The 20,366-nt window shown below is 38.0% G+C and overlaps 1 protein-coding gene across 1 annotated transcript in view; it reads right to left on the bottom strand.

The window, feature by feature from the left end:
* The window catches only part of TENT5D (terminal nucleotidyltransferase 5D), a 133,858-nt gene that overhangs the window by 98,889 nt on the left and 14,603 nt on the right, over positions 1–20,366 (bottom strand). The window lies entirely within an intron of this gene.

The following is a 20,366-nucleotide window of genomic DNA, read 5'->3' as shown; positions in this document are numbered from 1 at the left end:
TAGGTCAGACCCAGTGAGAGGACAAGGATTGGCTGCATGGAGACAGGCTGAAGAGACTGGACTCTGGCAACTGAAGGGATTCTCTGAAGAAACCAAGGCCAACCAGAGAGGCAAGCCACCATTATTGGGAGGCTCACAAGGAAATGTGTGGGACCACCAAAAGAGCTTATTTACCTGTGAGCAATCCCAGGCAACAGGACACTGCCCACAGGATATCCAGGTGCAGGTGGAAGTCGCTGCCACCATCCCGTGCTCAACAAGAGTGCTGTCCTGAGAGAGTGTGGACAGCAGCCACCCCTAGGAGACCTGTGAGCAGCCACTGAGCACTGTCCCAGCTGTTCTGGAAGTGTGTGGACTGTGGCCACCCCTAGAAGACCCACTAGCAGGTGCCAAGCTCTGCTCCCAGGTGTATGTGGACTTCAACCATCCCTAGGAGACCTGCCAGCAGGTGCCAAGTGCTGACCCTGTTGTCCGAGGAGTGTGCAACAGCCACTGCACCTGCATACCCCATATCAAGGGAATAATGGCCAGCACACATTGAGGAAAGAGACAGCAAGCATTCAAACTGAAGGCAGCCCCTAGATCCTGGAAAAGATAGCACAGTAGAAGGACTTGAGCTCACCCACTCTCATAAAAAACAAACAAACAAAAAAAAAACCAACCCACTAACCACTGAACAACCATCAACAAAAAAGAGAGGAACCTACCAAAAATATTTTACATTCAAAGACAAAGAAATAGCCACAAGGAGATGGTAGGGAGGTGCTTTCATGAAATAATCAAAGCACATACACCCAGGAAGGCAACCCACAAACAGGAAAATAATTTTAGCACAAAGATTCTCCCATAAGAGTAAAAGTTGTGAGCCCCATGTCAGTCTCCCCAGCCTGAAGGTCTAGCATCAGGACGAGGAGCCCCTAGAACATTGGCATTCAAGTTCAGTGGGAGTTGAGTACAGGAGCTCCACAAGACTGGGGGAAAAAGAGACTCCACACTTGGAGGGCATACACATGTTTCACATACACTGGGACCCAGGAAAAAGCAGTAACTCCATAGGAGACTGGGCTGGACTTACCTATGAATTTGGAGGGTTTCTTGGGGAGGCAGAGGTTTGTTGTGGTTCACTGTAGGGGTAAGGACACTGGTGGCAGACGTCTCAGAGAATATTGATCAACATGAGCTCTCCCAGAGGTCACCATTTTGGCATCAAGACATGACCCTAACCAACAGCATACAGGCTCAGTGCTAGAATGCTTCAGGCCAAACAACTCGAAGCATAAAAACACAGAACCGCCCATCAGCCAACAGGCTGCCTAAAGCTGTACCAAGCTCACAGCCACCTCTAAACACTTCCCTTAACATGGCCCTACCCACCAAAGGGCCAAGACCCAGCTCCACACACCAGTGGGCTGGCACAAGTCCCTCCAATCAGGAAGCCTGCACAAACTCTAGGAAAAAGCTCACCCACTAAGGGGCAGACCCCAGAAGCAAGAGGAGTATGATCCTGCAGCCAGCAGAAAGAGAACAGAAAGTTAGACAAAATGAGATGGTAGAGAAATATGTTCCAGAAGAAGGAACAAGATAAAACGCCACAAGAACAACTAAATGAAGTGGCGATAGGTAACTTACATGAAAGATAATTTAGAGTAATGATAGTAAAGATGATCCAAGATCTTGGAAAAATAATGGAGGCACAGATTGAGAAGAAACAAAAGATGTTTTAAAAAGAACTAGAAGGTTTAAAGAATAAACAAACAGAGATGAAAATAAAAGAACTGAAAGGAAAAATGCACTAGAAGGAATCAATAGCAGAAAAATTGAGGCAGAAGAACGAATAAATGAGGTGGAAACAGAATGGTAGAAATCACTGGCACAGAACATAATAAAGAAAAAAGAAAGAAAAGAAATGAAGAGAGACTCAGAGACCTCTGGTACAACATTAAATGCATCAAAATTTGCATTAAAGGAATCCCAGAAGGAGAAGAGAGGGAGAAAGTGCTTGACAAAATACTTGAAGAGATTATAGCCTAAAGCTGCTCTAACATGAGAAAGGAAACTTCACTCAAGTCCAGGAAGCACAGAGAGTTCCATACAAGACAAACTCAAGGAGGAACATGATGAGTCACATATTAATCAAAGTGAGAAAAATTAAAGACAAAGAAAAAAAAATAAAAGCAACAGAGGAAAAGCAACAAATAACATACAAGGGAATGCCCATAAGGTTGTCAGCTGATTTTTCAGCAGACACTTTGGAAGACAGAAAGGAGCTGGCATGATATATTTAAAGTGATGAAAGGGAAAAACCTACAAAAAATACTCTACTCCACAAGGCTCTCATTTATATTTGATGGAGTAACCAAAAATTTTACAGACAAGAAAAACTAAGAGAATTCAGCACCACCAAACCAGCTTTACAACATATCATAAAGGAAATTATCTAGGCAGAAAAGAAAAGGGCACAACTGGAATCAAGAAAATTATGAATGGAAAAGCTCACTGGTAAAGGGAAACATAAAGCAAAGTTAGGAAATCACACAGAAACAAATATAATATCAAAACCAGCAATCATGAGAAAAGAGTACAAATGCAGGATATTGAAAATGCATTGGAAAGTAAGAGACCAGCTAATTAAAACAATCTTGTACATATATAGACTGCTATGTCAAAACCTCATGGGGGACTTCCCTGGTGGTGCAGTAGTTAAGAATCCACCTGCCAATGCAGGGGACAGGGTTTGAGCTCTGGTCTGGGAAGATTCCACACACCATGGAGCAACTAATCCCATGCACCACAATTACTGAACTTGTACTCTAGAGCCCACGAGCCACAACTACTCAGCTTGCGTGCCACAACTACTGAAGCCTGCGTGACTAGAGCCCATGCTGTGCAACAAGAGAAGCCACTGCAATGAGAAGCCCATGCACTGCAATGAAGAATAGTCCCCCCCTTTCTGCAACTAGAGAAAACCAGCATGCATCAATAAAGACCCAACACAGCCATAAATAAATAAATACATATATTAAAAAGAGAAAACCTCATGAGAACTGCAAACAATCTACAATAGTTGCACAGACAAAAAGAAAAAGGAATCCAAACACAACAATAAAGATAGACATGAAATCACAAGGGAAGAGAACAAAAGCAGAAGGGGAAAAAAAAGGCTTTCAAAAACAAAGCCAAAAACAATTAACAAAATAGGAATAAGGGGCTTCCCTGGTGACGCAGTGGTTGAGAGTCCACCTGCTGATGCAGGGGCCATAGGTTCGTGCCCCGGTCCGGGAAGATCCCACGTGCTGTGGAGCAGCTGGGCCTGGGAGCCATGGCCACTCAGCCTGCATGTCTGGAGCCTGTGCTCTGCAGTGGGAGAGACCACGTCAGTGAGAGGCCCATGTACCACAAAAGAAAAAAAAGGAATAAGAACATACATATTGACAATTACCTTAAATGTAAATGGATTAAAGGCTCCAACCAAAAGACATAGAGGGGCTACATGTATACTAAAAGAAGACCCATTTATACACTGTCTACAAGAGATCCACTTCAGATTTAGGGACACATACAGACTGAAAGTGGGGGGATGGAAAAAGATTTGATGCCAATGCAAATCAAAAGAAAGCTGCAGCAGCAATACTCATATCAGACAAAATAGACTTTAAAATAAAGTCTGTTACAAGAGACAAAGATGGACACTACATAATGATCAAGGAATCAATCCAAGAAAATATAACAATTACAAATACATATGCATCCAATATAGAAGCACCACAATATATAAGGCAAATGCTAACAAACTTAAAAGGAGAAATCGACATTAACACAATAATAGTGGGAGACTTTAACACCCCACTTTCATCAGTGGAATACTGTATGCTAATACATATATATGAAATCTGAAAACAAAAAGGAACTGATGAACTTATTTGCAGGGCAGGAATAAAGATGTAGACACACAAAATGGACTTGAGGACATGGGGTGGGAGGGGGCAGCTGGGGCAAAGTGAGAGTAGCATCAACATATATACACTACTGAATGTAAAATAGTTGGCTGTTGGGAAGCAGCAGCATAGCACAAGGAGATTATCTCAGTGCTTTGTGATGACCTAGAGGGGTGGGATAGGGAGAATGGGAGGGAGATGCAAGAGGGAGGGGATATGGGGACATATGTATGCATATGGCTGATTCACTTTGGTGTACAACAGAAACTAACACAGTATTGTGAAGCAATTATACTCCAATAAAGGTCTATTTAAAAAAATGTTAGCTTACAGTTATGTTTCTCAAGCTGGTCAAAATAGGCAGTGCCCTTAGGAGCATCTTATATTGATTAAAAGAAACGTTTAGAAGGGACTCTCTTTTCAGGCTATGAAAAAATGGCTTGCAAATAGAGAAGAATTTGTTAATCTTGGTAATTATTTGCATAAGATGTTCTACAAAATGCAAGGGGAATTCTTACATCACCGTTCTGACATACTAGCTGAGGAAACTTTAGGAAGCTGAAGAAAGTCAGTAGCACTGAACTTGAACTATACTGGGTTGAGTGAGAAAATCATTGTGACCAACGAGTGTTTTTTGCATTGAAAATTTAAAGTTTATTTTAATCTTATCAGAAGTAAATAGGAAATAATCTCATTTCAAATAGCATTACTTGTTTTTGGACAGAACTTACTACTCTGAAAAATAAAAGTAGCACCCTTTTTATTATGTTGGCTTTTACTCATGTGAAAGATCTTAGGGAAGGGTTTGAGATGAGGAGGAAACTTCTACATCAAAGGGATACATTAATCTAACTCTTTTTTCAGATTTGGGTTTCTAGATTGTTTCTTCTTTTTCTGTTCAAATGCTGAATTTCCATTTCCTTTGGTTTGGAAGGTGACTGAGCATTGCCCCATAGGCAAGGCAACACCTAGATGGGTGGGGAGCCAGAAAAATCTGCTTCTCAATCACTCCAATCCACCCCCAACTCACACCACACATTTAGTTTTCTTGTCTGTAAAATAAGGACAACAGCTATAGTATTGATTCTTGCATCAACTAAGATAATATATGTAAAGTGCTTAACACAGTGCCTGGGTTACTGGAAGTGTTCAATAAGTGTCAGCTTCCTACCACACTCTAATCATCCTGTGTCTACAATAGTATTGGTCATTCCACCCCAACAAAGTGTGGAGCTTCGCTTTTAAGACCATCTGTAGGACTTTCTCTTTCCCCAACCCTTGCCTGCAAATTGATTCTACCCCTCCCATGTTCACAGTATGTATTGGGGGCAATTTCATCAGTGCCAGATTGCACATTCAGATATATTCTCCACATCTCCTAGAGAGAGAAATATTATACTACAGAGTAAGAGCTGCAAAATTAGAAATGAGGAAAAGCAGAATATATTTGGAAGAAAATGTCGCATCCTTTCTGATAGCCCCTTCCCTTGACCATGAGCTGATTTCAGTGTCAGAAAATATTTTGTCCTATCTTTCTTGTTTGGAAACAAGTGAAGAATGACTTCCCCAGGTCACTTGATGCAGAAGCAAATTGGTTTGCTAATCAAACATGAGCAAACACAAGCAATGTTTGCTCATGTTAAAAAATGTCCAGGACTTCCCTGGTGGTGCAGTGGTTAAGAATCTGCCTGCCAATTCAGGGGACATGGGTCCGGGAAGATCCCACATGCCGAGGAGCAACTAAACCCATGTGTCACAACTACTGAGCTTGCGCTCTAGAGCCCGCGAGCCACAGCTACTGAAGCCCAGGTACCTAGAGTCCGTGCTCCACAACAGGAGAAGCCACCTCAGTGAGAAGCCCATGCACCACAATGAAGAGTAGCCCCCGCTTGCCACAACTAGAGAAAGCCCGCATGCAGAAACAAAGACCCAATGCAGTCAAAATAAATAAATAATCAATCAATCAATTAATTAATTAATTAAGAAAAATGTCCCTTGCAGCAATTCTTAATGGCTTAAAAAATAGTAGCCACTCAGAAAGGAGATTGATCCAAACATAGGAAAATTTGGTGTTGGTCTTTTCTCTTCTACTGGTACTATCATTTATATGAATAGTTGTGAGCTCTATTTGATGTATATGAGAAGACTTAGAAGAAATGGGAATAATAACTCATTTAGTCAGGGACACGGATGTAATGACAGCAGAAAACATTATACCAAGTCACTGGAAAATAATAGCATCCAGTATGGATAATATATCAACTCCTGATGATCCTCTGCTGATAAAAGGATTGAACCAAATTTTGGATGGCACCGAGGTCTGTAGAAAATGTCAAGCCTTGCTCAGCATCCTATTAATAAATATCAGCCATTATATAGTATATTATATGTGCCACTTCCTTCTTAATTAGCTAATGCACTCCATGAGTTCATTCCTTATGCAAGTTTTTCCCCCTTTACAGGTTCACAAAATACTGTCGTTCAATCGACTGAGTCTGTAAATGTCTATAGGTAGAAAAGAAATAAGTGGATGCTCTGAGAATTTCTCTGAACTATATTCTGATGTTATTTAAGAAGCTTGCCACTTCTCACAGTTTCATTTTAGCTGGAAAGTCTTCCTGTTACCAACTTAAAATGAGTGAGATTCCCTTTTAACCATCCTTGCCTACACTAATCTAGCCCAAGCTACCACCACAGACTCAGCCACAAATAGACCCTGGAACAACAATAGTAAGGTCAGCTGCAACAGGAGTCCCACTCTCTCTGCACTGGGGTCTAGAAATTGTCTTTTGCTCCAATTACTAGCAGCCTCAAGAATAGGCTTTGCCCTCTGGGGGGCTAAGGAAATATTAAGCTGCTGCTTCCTTATCTAACCTGAAATCCTGACCTGCTTTCCTAGGTTCCACGTGTTCAGAACGCTTTGATTTCCATGTGAATATGATTCTAGCCCTAAATCCTAGGGACAAGTCTGAACAGTTTGATCCTTTCATCTAGCCCTTTTAACTGGGATTAGGTTCTACTTTTTTATATAATTTCTAATACATGGGCAAGTCTCATCACAGAGAATCTAGAGTCTCCATTTATCCTGGAACATATATATGAACCAAAGTATCAATATCTGCTCCTTTAATCAGATACTTCCCAGACAGTAACCTTGGGCTAGATCATACCTAACAGAGTTTTTTAGACTTGGTTTTTTGAACCCTAGTCTCTGCCCACACTGATCTTGGCTTTGTCCAAGCACTCTCCTTTCTCCCTAATAGTTGCGACCAATAAGCTCTATGGCAATACTGGTACCATTTATTACATCTTTTCATTACTTTAATTGGAATCTCTGGAAACAACTTTGAATTGTTAAAGGAGTTATTTAGAATTCAAGGATCAAAGGAGATAGACAAATATGTCTGAGTTCACAACCATGCCTCTGTAGAAAGTATGAGGGCACAGCCTTCCAAATGACCCAGTGATTTGACATTTTTCTGAAGGAGAAAAAGCCTCACATGAATATCTGTAATTCATGCCAAATTCATTAGATATGGGAATCAACTAAAAAGTGATCTTAATAGCCCTTAATAATGCAATCAAGATGCATTCTTAGGGTTTTATGAAATCAGTTCCAGGGACAAGAAATTGGATGTAGGTGCATCATTTGAGAGGTGATCCCAGGAAACACAAGTAAGGAGGAGGAAAAATGAGACATAGAAGGAAGAAAAACCCATAGTATATGCATTAATGAGCAGGTACTACTATGGGTAACTGGGGCTCAATCTTGTTGGGGATTTTCTGAGGACTTTTGTATGATTTGCCTGAGAATTGTCCTACTGAAGAACAGGGAACCAACTTGCTTTCCTCACTAGTTGAGGGTTGTCCCTGAAGGCATTAACTCCCATGCATTTCTGACTGTTCTGCTTCTGGGCCATTGATTCTCAATCTGGAACAATTTTCCCCTCCAGGGGACATTTAGAAATGTCTGGAAATGGTTTTAGTTGTCATGACTGGGGAGAGGGGTGTAACTGGTGTCTAGTGGGTAGAGGCCAGGTATGCTGCTCAACAATTTACAGTGTGCAGGACAGTCCACACAACACAGAATTATCTGGCTTAAAATTTCAATAGTCCCTAAATTGAGGAAACTTGCTGTGGCATAAGCAAATTATCCTGTTTTAAAAGAATGCCCTCAGGCAGAGAAGCAAAGATACATAAGCTGTTTGTCTCTTAGCATAGAGGAGATTTGAGGCTGAAAGTGAACTCAGAGGTAGACCAAGGAGTTATAGAATGAGGTATCAACAACTTCTGCTAGACTAGTTAAAGACTATTTCATCTCTAAGTTATATCCTTCATCAAGAATATCATAGAGGCTCAAGCTGAGTTCATGAGAAATAGATAATTTTGACATCTTTGAGTTATGTATTTTCAAAGAAAATAAAATGATTATATATGTTTTCCAAACATGCAGCTAAATCACATTATTTGTCATAATACATTAAGGAGCTGTGAGAACAGCAACCATGACAGTGGCCTTAGGAATTCCAAAGGTGACTCTCTCCTAATGAAAGCAAATAAATACAAGGACACAATAATATTCGTGTATGTCATCTGCAGAGAGCATGATTTTCATGGCACTGTCAATGTTAGAAAAATATTATTATATAAGTAATTCTGTAAAAGTCCAACAGTAAACTCACACTGCAGGAAGACGTTTTGGGGTAAGAAGCCTTGCTCATGTTTTCAAGTCATTTCTAGTAGTTCCTTGGTATGCATCTAATCACCTTCATGCATGAGGATTTCCTAGATGTTTCCCAGTTACAAGTGACCTCTAACTCATTGGAATGCCCATGGAATATTGTCCTTCTCTCATAGAACATACCATTTCACCTTGTATTATTGTTCCGTATACACATGCCTCATTTTCCCCAGTAGATAGTGAACTCCTTGAGGGCATGTAATCCATTAATTCTTCACAGTGTATTATAGTATAATAACTGGCACATAATCAGCACCAATAAATGATTGCCAAATGAATTAAACCATGAAAAAATGAATACATGAGTGAACATTTATCAAGAGAATGTTTAATTTTTTTTTTTTTTTTGCGGTACGCGGGCCTCTCCCATTGCGGAGCATAAGCTCCGGACGCGCAGGCTCAGTGGCCATTGCTCACGGGCCCAGCCGCTCTGCGGCATGTGGGATCTTCCCGGACCAGGGCACAAACCCGTGTCCCCTGCATCGGCAGGCGGACTCTCAACCACTATGCCACCAGGGAAGCCCTAAAATATTTTGAAGTAAAGTAAAATGAAAATACAACTTATCAAAATTTGTGGGATGAACTAAAGCAGTGCTTAGAGGGTTTTTAAAAAACCATTAAATGCATATAATAGAAAGGAAGAAACATTTACAAATCAATAATTCAAACTTCCACATTAGAAAACTAGAAAAAGAAGAGCATATTAAATCCAATGTAAGTAGGAAAAGAACAATAAAATTATAGCAGAAATCAATGAAACTAAAACAGGAAATCAATAGAGAAATAAACTCAATAAAAAAGCTGGTTCTTGGGCTTCCCTGGTGGCGCAGTGGTTGAGAGTCCACCTGCCAATGCAGGTGACACGGGTTCATGCCCCGGTCCGGGAAGATCCCACATGCTGCAGAGCGGCTGGGCCTGTGAGCCATGGCCGCTGAGCCTGCGCGTCTGGAGCCTGTGCTCCACAATGGGAGAGGCCACAACAGTGAGAGGCCCGTGTACCGCAAAAAAAAAAAAAAAAAAAAAAAAGCTGGTCCTTTAAAAAGATCAGTGAAATCAATTAGCTTCTAGCCAGGCTAACTAAGAAAAGAACGAGAGAAGACACAAATTACTCATATTAGTAATGAAAGAGGGGTCATTGCTACAAATCCAATGAGCATTAAAAGGATAACAAAGGAATACTAAGAACAACTCTATGCTCACAAATTTGATAACCTAGATGGAAAGGACCAATTCCTTGAAGGATACAATCTGCTAAAACTCACATGAGACAAAACAGACAATCTGAATAGGCCTATATCCATCAAATCAATTGAATCAATAGTTAATAATATTCTAAAACAGAAATCATCAGTCCCACTGGATTAACTGGTGAATTCTATCAAACATTTAAGGGAGAAATTATATCAATTCTCTACAATCTCTTCCACAAAATAGAAACAGAGGAAATAGAGGTATACCTTGAGGATATTAAGGGTTTGGTTCCAGATTACTGCAACAAAGTGAATATTGCAATAAAGCAAGCCACACAATATTTTTAGTCTCCCAGTGCATATAAAACTTATGTTTTATACTATACAGCAGTCTAATAAGTGTGTAATAGCATTATGTCTAAAAATGCCTTAATTTAAAAATTCTTTATAGCTAAAATCTGTTAACCATTATCTGAGCCTTCAGCAAGTCATAGTAGTAACCTCAAAGATCACTGATCACAGACCACCATAGTAAATAGAATAATAATGAAAAAGTTTGAAATATTGCAAGAATTATCAAAATGTGACACAGAGAAGTGAGCAAATGCTGTTGGAAAAATGGTGCCAATAGACTTGATTGACATATGGTTGTCACAAACTTTCAATTTGTCAAAAACACAGTATCTGTGAAGTGCAATAAAGCAAAATGCAATAAAACCAGGATGCCTTTACTTTCTAACTTATTCTATGAGGTCAGCATAACCTTAATACCAAAAGCAGACAAAGATATTACAAGAAAAGAAAACTACAAAACAATATCTCTCTTGAATGTAGATGCAAAAATCCTCAACAGAATATTAGCAAATTGAATCCAATAGTATATAAAAATAATTATACAGGCAGTAATGTCAGCAATATGGTGGAATAGGAGGTACTAACATTCTTTCCCCCAAAAAAATACCCACACATAACAACCTTCCAGAAATGAAAAAAAAACTTTATAAAAGCCCTTGAATCCAGATGAGAGGTTATGGCACCCCCATGGAGCACAGAAATAAGAAAAGACACATTAAAAGTGTAAGAAGAACAGTTTAATCTGACCCACATCACCACTCCCCCAAGTTGTCATAGCACAGTGCTGAGAGAGATCTCCTCAGCCTGACTTCTCCCACTGGGAAAAATTCCAACTATATGCTATCTATAAGAGACTCACTTCAGATGTAAGGACACACATATCCTGAAAGTGAAGGGATAGAAAAAGTTATTCCATGAAAATGGAAACTCAGAGAGCAGGAGTGGCCATATTACATCAGACAAAGTAGAATTTAAGTCAAAAACTTTCACAATGATGAAGAAGATCATTACATAATGATAATAGGGCCAATTCAGCACCAGGAAGCTATAACAATTATAAACATCCATGCACACAATATCAGAGCACCTAAATATATAAAGCAAACATTGAGAGATCTGAAGGGAGAATGGATAGCAATACAATAATAGTAGAAGATTTCAATACCGTATTTTCAATAATGGATAGATCATCCAGACAAAACATTCAGTTAGGAAACATTGAACTTGAACAACACTATAGAACAAATGAACCTAACAGACATATACAGATCTTTCCAACAAGCTGTAGCAGATACACTTGCTTCTCAAGCACACATGAAACATTCTCCAGAATATTTTACATGCTAGGTCACAAAACGAGTCTTAACAAATTTAAGAAGATTGAAATAATTTAAAGTGTCTTTTCCAACCACAATGGAATAAAAGGAAAATAGAAATAGTCACAAATAAATGGAAATTAAATAATACACTCTTGAACAATCATTAGGTCAAAGAGAAAATAGCAGAAGTTAGAAAATAGCTCAAAACAAGCATAACAAAAACACAACATTCAAAAACTTTTGGCAGGGTAAGTTAATTAGCAAGATGGAGGGCTAGGAGATCACAATACTTGTCTTCCCCACAGAAACAAATAAACAACTACAAAGCAATGAAAATAGCTCTGGAAATAAAACTGGAATACAAGGAAGAAGCAACAGAAACCTTACAGAGCTCAAAACATAAGGATGGTCACATAGAAAAGTATAGGAAGCATTTTATCTATGTCTTCTCATCCTTGAGTCCACAGCAGTTCAGAGCAAGGAGGGAGTCCCTCAAAAGGATTTTACCCCAGCAAGCCTCACCACAGTGGTCATTTGCAGCTTTTTCTATTGAGGGCTCCCACAGTCTTCACCAATGCTAATCCCAGCTGATGGAGTTCTCCAGAGTCCCTGCCACTCCATCTCCTCCTATGGGCTGGAGATATCACGGCAGAGAGACCTGTCCCCAGGGGTTCTAGTTGCTGCTGTGCTCCACTCTCCAGGATCAGTACACCATAGCACCTCATCACCTATGGTACTGGAGCTGCCCTGCTCCAAGTCCCACCCCCAGATCCCAGGTTGCAGCTTTGATCAGCAAGTATCTAGCTGTACTGTCACTGCTCTGTGCCCTGCTCCCCGGGACCCAAGTCCCACTTTGACCTGACACTACCAGTGTACACTACTGCTGTTATGAGTTCCAACCCTGTGTCCAAGATCATGGCTTTGATCCATCATTGCTGGGGTGTAGCTGCTACTTCTCTGAAACCCACCCCCAGGTCTAAGGTCAGGCTTTGACCTACCCTTACCAGGGTTGTGCTGTCACTGCTCTACATCTGACCCCCTATGTCCTGACGTATGACCTTTAATAGGCCATCACCAAGGACATACTGTTGTTGTTATGAGACTAGCCCCGGGGCCAAAGTTGGGACACTGACGCTCCATAACCAGGCCATCTTCCACTTCACCTTGGGGTTAAAGTTGGTACTTGACACAACATCACCAGGCTGTACAACTACTGTATCCTGGGTCCTGGGCCCAAGCCACTGCTTCACCCTGTCATCCCATAGCCAGTGCTGCTGCTATGTACCACCCCCTCCCCGGCCTGAGTCACTGTATCAAGCACCAGTGATCCAGACCCCAGTTTCATAGCATATCTGCCTATGCCCACACCCAGACAGCCACACCATTGCTAAAGCAAGCGCAACTGTGCCCCAGAACTCAGGTGATGTGGTAGTTCCACATGTGCCTGATGACAGGAAGCCAGCTATGCTATAGCTCTGGGTATCAACACACCAGACCTGGTGCCAAGAGGGATTTCTCCCAATAGATATAAATTCCTCTCACAGGAAAACTATTGAACAAGTGGACCCCAGCAGCCTCCTACTTCAAGAACCTCAATAGCCTGAGCTGCCACTGCCATTCACAGGGCCTCTGCAGTCTAGGCCACAGAAGACCTCTGCAGTCTTCACCAATGTTTACCTCAGCTGATAGAGCTACATGAAGACTACACCACTGTGCCTCCCCATGAAACAGAGATGCTGCACCCTATCCAGTTGGGGTCCATGGTCACCTTCAAGTGAAAGTCTTTCTCCACCAAAGCCAGTCTGATGAGGCTAGAAGAGGTGACTGCTTCCTCAAATGTGCAGATATCAATGCAAAGCCATCAGGAACACAAAAACGCAAAGAAATATGACACCATCAAAGGGGCACAATAATTTTCCAATAATTGATCCCCCCAAATAGAGATCTGCGTGTTACTTGAAAAAAAGAATTCAAAATATTATTTTAAGGAAGTTCAGCAAGATTCAAAAGAATACAGATAGACAACTCAATGAACACAGGAAAACAATGTATGAACAAAATAAGTTCAACAGAGATATAATCATAAAATTTAAAAAATAGAATTAAATAATAAAGAAAATGGAAAATGCAAGAGAGCTTCAACATCAGGCCCAATCAGGCAGAAGGAAGACTCTGAAAACTTGAAGATAGATCTCTTGCTATTATCCAGCAGAGGAGAAAAAAATGAAAACAAGTAAAGAAACTCTGTGTGCCTTGTGGGACACCATCAAAAGAAACAATATTTGCATAATGTGAGTCCCAGAAGGAGGAGAGAGAGAAAGAAAACATATGTAAAGAAATAATAGCTGAGAACTTCGCTATGTAGGGAGAGATATGGCCATCCAGGTATATCCAGGTACTGAAACTCAAAGATTCACAAATAGATTTAACCCAAAGAGATCTGCACCAAGACAGTATAATTAGGCTCTCAAAAATCAAAGATGAGGAAAGGATTTTGAAAGCAGCAAGAGAAAAAAGACTAATTACATACAAGGGAACCCCAATAAGGCTCTCAGCAGATTTCTCAAGAGAAATCTTGCAGACCAGGAGAGAGTAGGATGATATATTCAAAGTGCTCAAAGAAGAAACTGTCAACTAAGAACACTTGGTTGTCATTCAGAAATTAAAGAGAGTTGAAGACTTTTCCAGACAAACAAAAGCTGAGGGAATTTATCACCACTAGACCTCCTCTAAATGGAATATTAAAGGAAGTTCTTCAAGCTGAAATGGAAGGACATTAGTCCTTCCATAGTAACATGAAAACATATGAAATTACACAATTCACTGGTAAAGGGAAATATATAGACAAATTCAAAATAATACTGCAATGGTGGTGTATAAATTAATTTGAACTCCAGAATATAGATTAAAAGTCAAAAGTATTAAAAATAATTATAGCTACAATATTTTGTTAATGGATAAACAATATAAAATATTTAAATTAGTACACATATAAAATGTGGCTGAGTGCAAGTAAATGTGTAGAAAATTTTTATGTAGTTGAAGTTAATTTGTTCTCAGCTTAAAATAGACTATTATAAGATGTATTATGAAAGCTCTATGGTGATCACAAGGCAAAACCTATAAAGCTACACAAATGATAAAGAGAAAAGGATCAAAGCTGCAATTACAAAGAAGCATCAATTCACAGAGACAGCAAGGGAGGAAGAAAGAAACAACAAAGCTACAAGATAGAAAATAATTAAGAAAATGTTGCTAGTAAGTTCTTATCTATCAATGATTACTATAAATGTAAATGGTTTAAATGCATCAATTAGAATTCATGGAGTAGCTGAATGAATAAAAAAAGAAGAATCAACTATATGCTGCCTACTAGAGACTCACTTCAGTTACAAGGATGCTCATAGGCTAAAAGTGAAAAGATAGAAAGAAATATTCCAGAAAAACAGAAAGCAAAAGAGATCAGGGGTGGCTATATTTATATCAGACAAAATAGACTTTAAGTCAAAAGCTGTAACAAGACACAAAGAAGGTCATCGTATATTATAAAATGGTCAACTTATCAAGAGGATATTACAATTGTAAATATATATGTACACAATAGTAGAACACCTAAATATATTAAAAAATTATTAACAGATCTGAAGGCAAAAATATACAACAATACAATAATTGTAGGGGACTTTAATAACCCACTTTCAGCAATGAATAGATAATGAATAGATCATCCAGTCTGAAAATAAATAAGGAAATAGTGGACTTGAGCTATACTTTAGACCAAACAGATCTAACTGATATATACAGAACATTACATTCAACAGCAGCAGAATACACATTCTTCTCAAGTGTCCACAGAATATTCTCCAAGATAGATCATGTTTTAGGTCACAAAACAAGTCTTAACAAATTTAAGATTGAAATCATATCAAGTATATTTTCTGACAACAATGGTATAAAACTAGAAATAAATAACAGGAGAAAAGCCCCAAAATTCACAAATATATGCATATTAAACAACACAAAACACTCTGATCAACCAATTTGTTAAAGAAGAAATCAAAAAAATATCTTGGGACAAACAAAAATGGAAATGCAACATACCAAAACTTATAGGATGCAGCAAAAGCAGTTCTAATATGGAAGTTTATACAAATAAATGTCTACATTAATAAAAATAAGTAAAAGCTAAGCCCACAGTTATCAGAAGGAAGTAAAAAATGTAGATTATAGCAGAAATAAATGAATTATACACCAACAAACTAGATAATTTAAAAGAAATGGATAAGTTCCTAAAAACATACAACTTATGAAGACTGAATCCTGGAAATCTAAAACTTTCTGCACAGCAAAGGAAACAATAAACGTATGAAATGGCAACCTATGGAATGGGAAAAATTATTTGAAAACTACATACCTGATAAAAGGTTAATATCCAAAACATATAAGGAACACCTATAAGTCAATAGCAAACAAAGAAACAATAAAAACCAAATAATCTGATTTAAAAAATGGGGAAAGGACTTGAATAGACATCACTCCAAAGAAGACATACAAATGACTAACAGGTATATGAAAAAAGGTACATAACATTATAAATTATTAGGAAATTGCAAATCAAAACCTCAATGAGATATTCATCTCACACCTGTTAGAATGGTTATTATTTTTTTAAAAATAGAGCATGGTTGAGGATGTGCATAAAGGGTAACCCTTATACACTGTTGGTGGAAATGTAATTTGGTGCAACCACTATGAAAAATGGGATGGTGGTAACTGTAAAATTTAAAAATAGACCTACCATATGATCCAGAAAACTTAGTTCTGGTTCTATATCCAAAGGAATTTAAATCAGTATCCCTAAGAGATATCTGAACTCCCATGTTTATTTCAGCATTATTTACAATAAGCAATACATGGAAGCAACCCAAATGACCATTTGATGGATGTATGGATAAAGAAAATGTGGCAAATACAAACAATGGAATATTATTCATCCTTAAAAAAAGAAGGAAATCTCACCATCCGTGACAACATGGATGAATGTTGAGGACATTGCTAGCTGAAATAAATTAGACACAGAAGGACAAATACTACATGATACCACTTATATGAAGAATCTAAAATAATCAAACATAGAAGCAGAAAGGAGAATGGTGGCTGTCGGGGACTGGGGTAAGGGGACATGAGAAGGTATTACTCAAATGGTACAAAATTTTAATTATATAAGACAAACAAGAACTAGAAGTCTACTGTGCAGCACAGTACTTATAATAAACAACAGTGTGTTGTAGACAAAATTTGGCTAAGAGGGTAGATTTTATGTCAAGAGTTCTTGAAAGAAAAGTAACATGAGAAAATCAAACAAAGTTTAATAAGATGTATACATGGGAGAGACCCAGGAAAACTGACTCACTCCTAAAAGCCTTACTTAAAAGAAAATAATAAAGACGGTGGTAGGAAGATTTTGAAGGTAATGGGTATTTTTATGGCATAGATTGTGGTGATTGTTTCATGGATGTATATTTATCTTCAAACCCATCATTTTGTATATGTGAAATATGTACAGCTTTTTGTATGTCAATAATACCTCAATAAAGTGGTTTAAAAAGAAAAGAATTATATACCATGACCAAATGGTATTTATTCCAAGTATGCAAGTTTAGTTCAACATGTGACAATTAATTCATGTAATCCATCACATCAACAGGCTAAAGATGAAAAAAAAATCACATGATTATATCAATAGATGCAGAAAAAGCATTTGGCAAATACAACATATAGTCATGATAATAACCCTCAGTTAACTATGAATATAGGGGAAATTCCTCCACTGACAAAGAATATCTTCAAAAAACGTATAGTTAACATCATACTTGCTGGTGAGAAATTAGACTCTTCCCTTCTATGATCAGAAACAAGTCAAGGATGTCCCCACTAACCCCTGCTTCTCAACATCTTACTGAAACTCCTAGTTAATGGAATAAGACAAGAAAATAAAATAAAAGATATACAGATTGGGAAGGAAGATATAAAAGTGTCTTTGTTTGTAGATGATGTGATGATTTTCTATGTAGAAAACTCAAAGGAATCAATATTTTAAAAACTAGTATTAATAAGTGATTATACTGAGGTTGATAGATAGAAAGTTTAATATATAAAAATTAATCACTTCCTTATATACCAGCAATGGACAAGTGAAATTTGAAATTAAAAACACCACACCATTTATATTAGCACCAAAAGAGGAAATACTTAGGTATAATTCTTACAAAATGTGTACAAGATCTGTACAAGGAAAACTATGAAACTGATGAGAGAAATCAAAAAAAAAAAGAGGAGATATTCCGTGTTTATGGATAGGAAGACTCAATATTATCAAGTTGTCAGTTCTTCCCAACTTGACCTCTAAATTCAATGCAATCCCAATTAAAATCCCAGCAAATTATTTTGTGGATATTGACAAACAGATTTTAACATTTATATGCAGAGACAAAAGATCCAGAAGAGATAACACAGTTTTGAAGGAGTAGAAAAATGTTAGAGTACTATCACCACCATTCTTCAAGACCTACTATAAAGCTATATTAATCCAGACAGTGTGGTATTGGCAAAAGAACAAATAGATCAATGAAACAGAATAGAGAGCCCAGAAGTAGAGCCACACAAATACAGTCAACTTACCTTTGACAAAGGAGCTAAGGCAGTACAATGGAGAAAAGCCTTTTCAACAAATAATGCTAGAAAAACTGGATATCCACATGCAAAAAAATTAATCTAGTCACAGATCTTATGTTCTTCACAAAAATTAACTCAAAATGTATAATAGATCTAAATGTAAAACACAAAACTATAAAAATCCTAGAAGACAACACAAGAGAAAATGTAGTTGGCCTTATGTTCGGTGATCTAACACCAAAGGTACCAAATACAAAATCCATGAAAGAAATAATTGATAAGCTGGACTTCATTACAATTTAAAACTTCTATTCTGTGAAAAATACTGTGAAGAGAATGAGAAGACAAGCCACAGACTTGGAGAACATATTTGTAAAAAGCATCTGATAAACAACTGTAATCCAAAATAAACAAAGAAATCTTAAAACTCAACAGGAAGAACATTTTAAAAAATTGATTAAAAAATTGAACAAAAGATCTGAACAGACACCTCACCGAAGAAGATATACAGATGACACATAAGCAATGAAAAGATAATCAACACCGTATCATTAGGAAATTGCAAATTAAAACAGTGAGATATCACTACACACCAATTAGAATGGCACAACCCTAAAACACTGACAACAACAAATGATGGCCCTGATGTGAAGCTACAGGAACTTGCATTCATTGCTCATGGGAATGCAAAATGGTACATCCACTTTGGAAGACAGATTGGCAGTTTCTTTAAAAAAAGAAACATATTCTTACCAAACAATCCAGAAAACCTGCTCCTTAGTATTTACTCAAAATTTTGTTCACTCAATGACCTGCACACAGATATTTATAGCAGCTTTATTCATAACTGCCAAAACTTGAATGGATAAACTGTGACACATGCAGACAATGGAATATAATTCAATGTTAAAAAAGAAATGAGATATCAAGCCATGAAAAGACATGGAGGAAACTTAAATACATATTAATAAGTGAAAGAAGCCAATCTGAAAAGTTTACATACTGTAAGATTCCAAGTATATGACATTTTGGAAAAGGCAAAACTAGGGACAGTTAGATCAGTGGTTGCCAGAGTTTAGGGGGAGGGAGGGATAAATAGGCCGAGTACAGAGGATTTTCAGGGCCACAAAACTATTCTTTATGATACTATAATGGTGGGAACATGTCTTTTAAGTTTGTCCAAATCCATAGAATGTACATCATCAAGGTTGAACTCTAATATAAACTATAACTTTGGCTGGTAATCGTATGTCAATGTAGGTTCATTGATTTTAATAAATGCATCACTCTGGTGCAGATGTTAACAGCAGGGGAGGCTGGGCATGTGTACGGGCAGCGGATATGTGGGAGCTCTCTGCACTTTCCACTCAATTTTGCAGTGAATCTACAAATGCTCTTAAAGATTGTCTATTTTTTAAAAAGCCACAAAACTTATGTTCTTACTAAGATTCAACCATTTTTCTCTCTGTGTTGCTGTAAGCCTCTGGATAATTTCAAGGGTTCTGAAAAGGTTAACTCCAACAATCTTTGCATTCTTCATTGTTTTTATCAATAATTTAATATTTGGAAGTCCTTACTCCACCATTTTTACTGACTTCACCCTGGACATTTTGTACAAGTAAAGAAAAGTTAAAAGAATTAACATGACAGGAGATGATATCATGGGCCATTAATATTTTTATGGAGGTGTATATTAAGTGCAGCCTATGGAGGGGAAATCACATCAGGATGTACATATGTATGAGCTGGGTGAAGTGTGGAGGGGAGTGCTAGGGTACAGATTCAAATGCATAGGGGCTTGAGTCTTTGGAAGGGAGTGATAAAACCATGCTTAACAATTACCCTGAGGACATCCCCAATGGGGATGTTCAAAGTTATTTCACTTAGGCATTGAGATGGATGAGGAAGTCACCAATCCAGAGATAGTGATATTTGAATGAGTTTTGCAAGAAGATACCCAGACATGCTCAAACAAGTGTTGTTCAGGTGATTTTGAGTCTCCTTTAGAATCTACGAAGGTATCAGAAACCTATAAGAATATGATAATTAACTTCCCATAGAACTACTCTTAGGGGCCTTCCCTGATTTCCTTTCTCTTTTTTTTAACCAATTTTCTATAATATTAGTTGGTAATGCCTCTCAGTTCAGCCAC

The sequence above is a fragment of the Phocoena phocoena genome, chromosome X, assembly GCF_963924675.1.
Source record: "Phocoena phocoena chromosome X, mPhoPho1.1, whole genome shotgun sequence".
In the NCBI taxonomy this organism is placed as follows: Eukaryota; Metazoa; Chordata; class Mammalia; order Artiodactyla; family Phocoenidae; genus Phocoena; species Phocoena phocoena.
The sequence above is the reverse complement of the archived record's forward strand: the minus strand, read 5'-3'. Positions and strand labels throughout refer to the sequence as shown.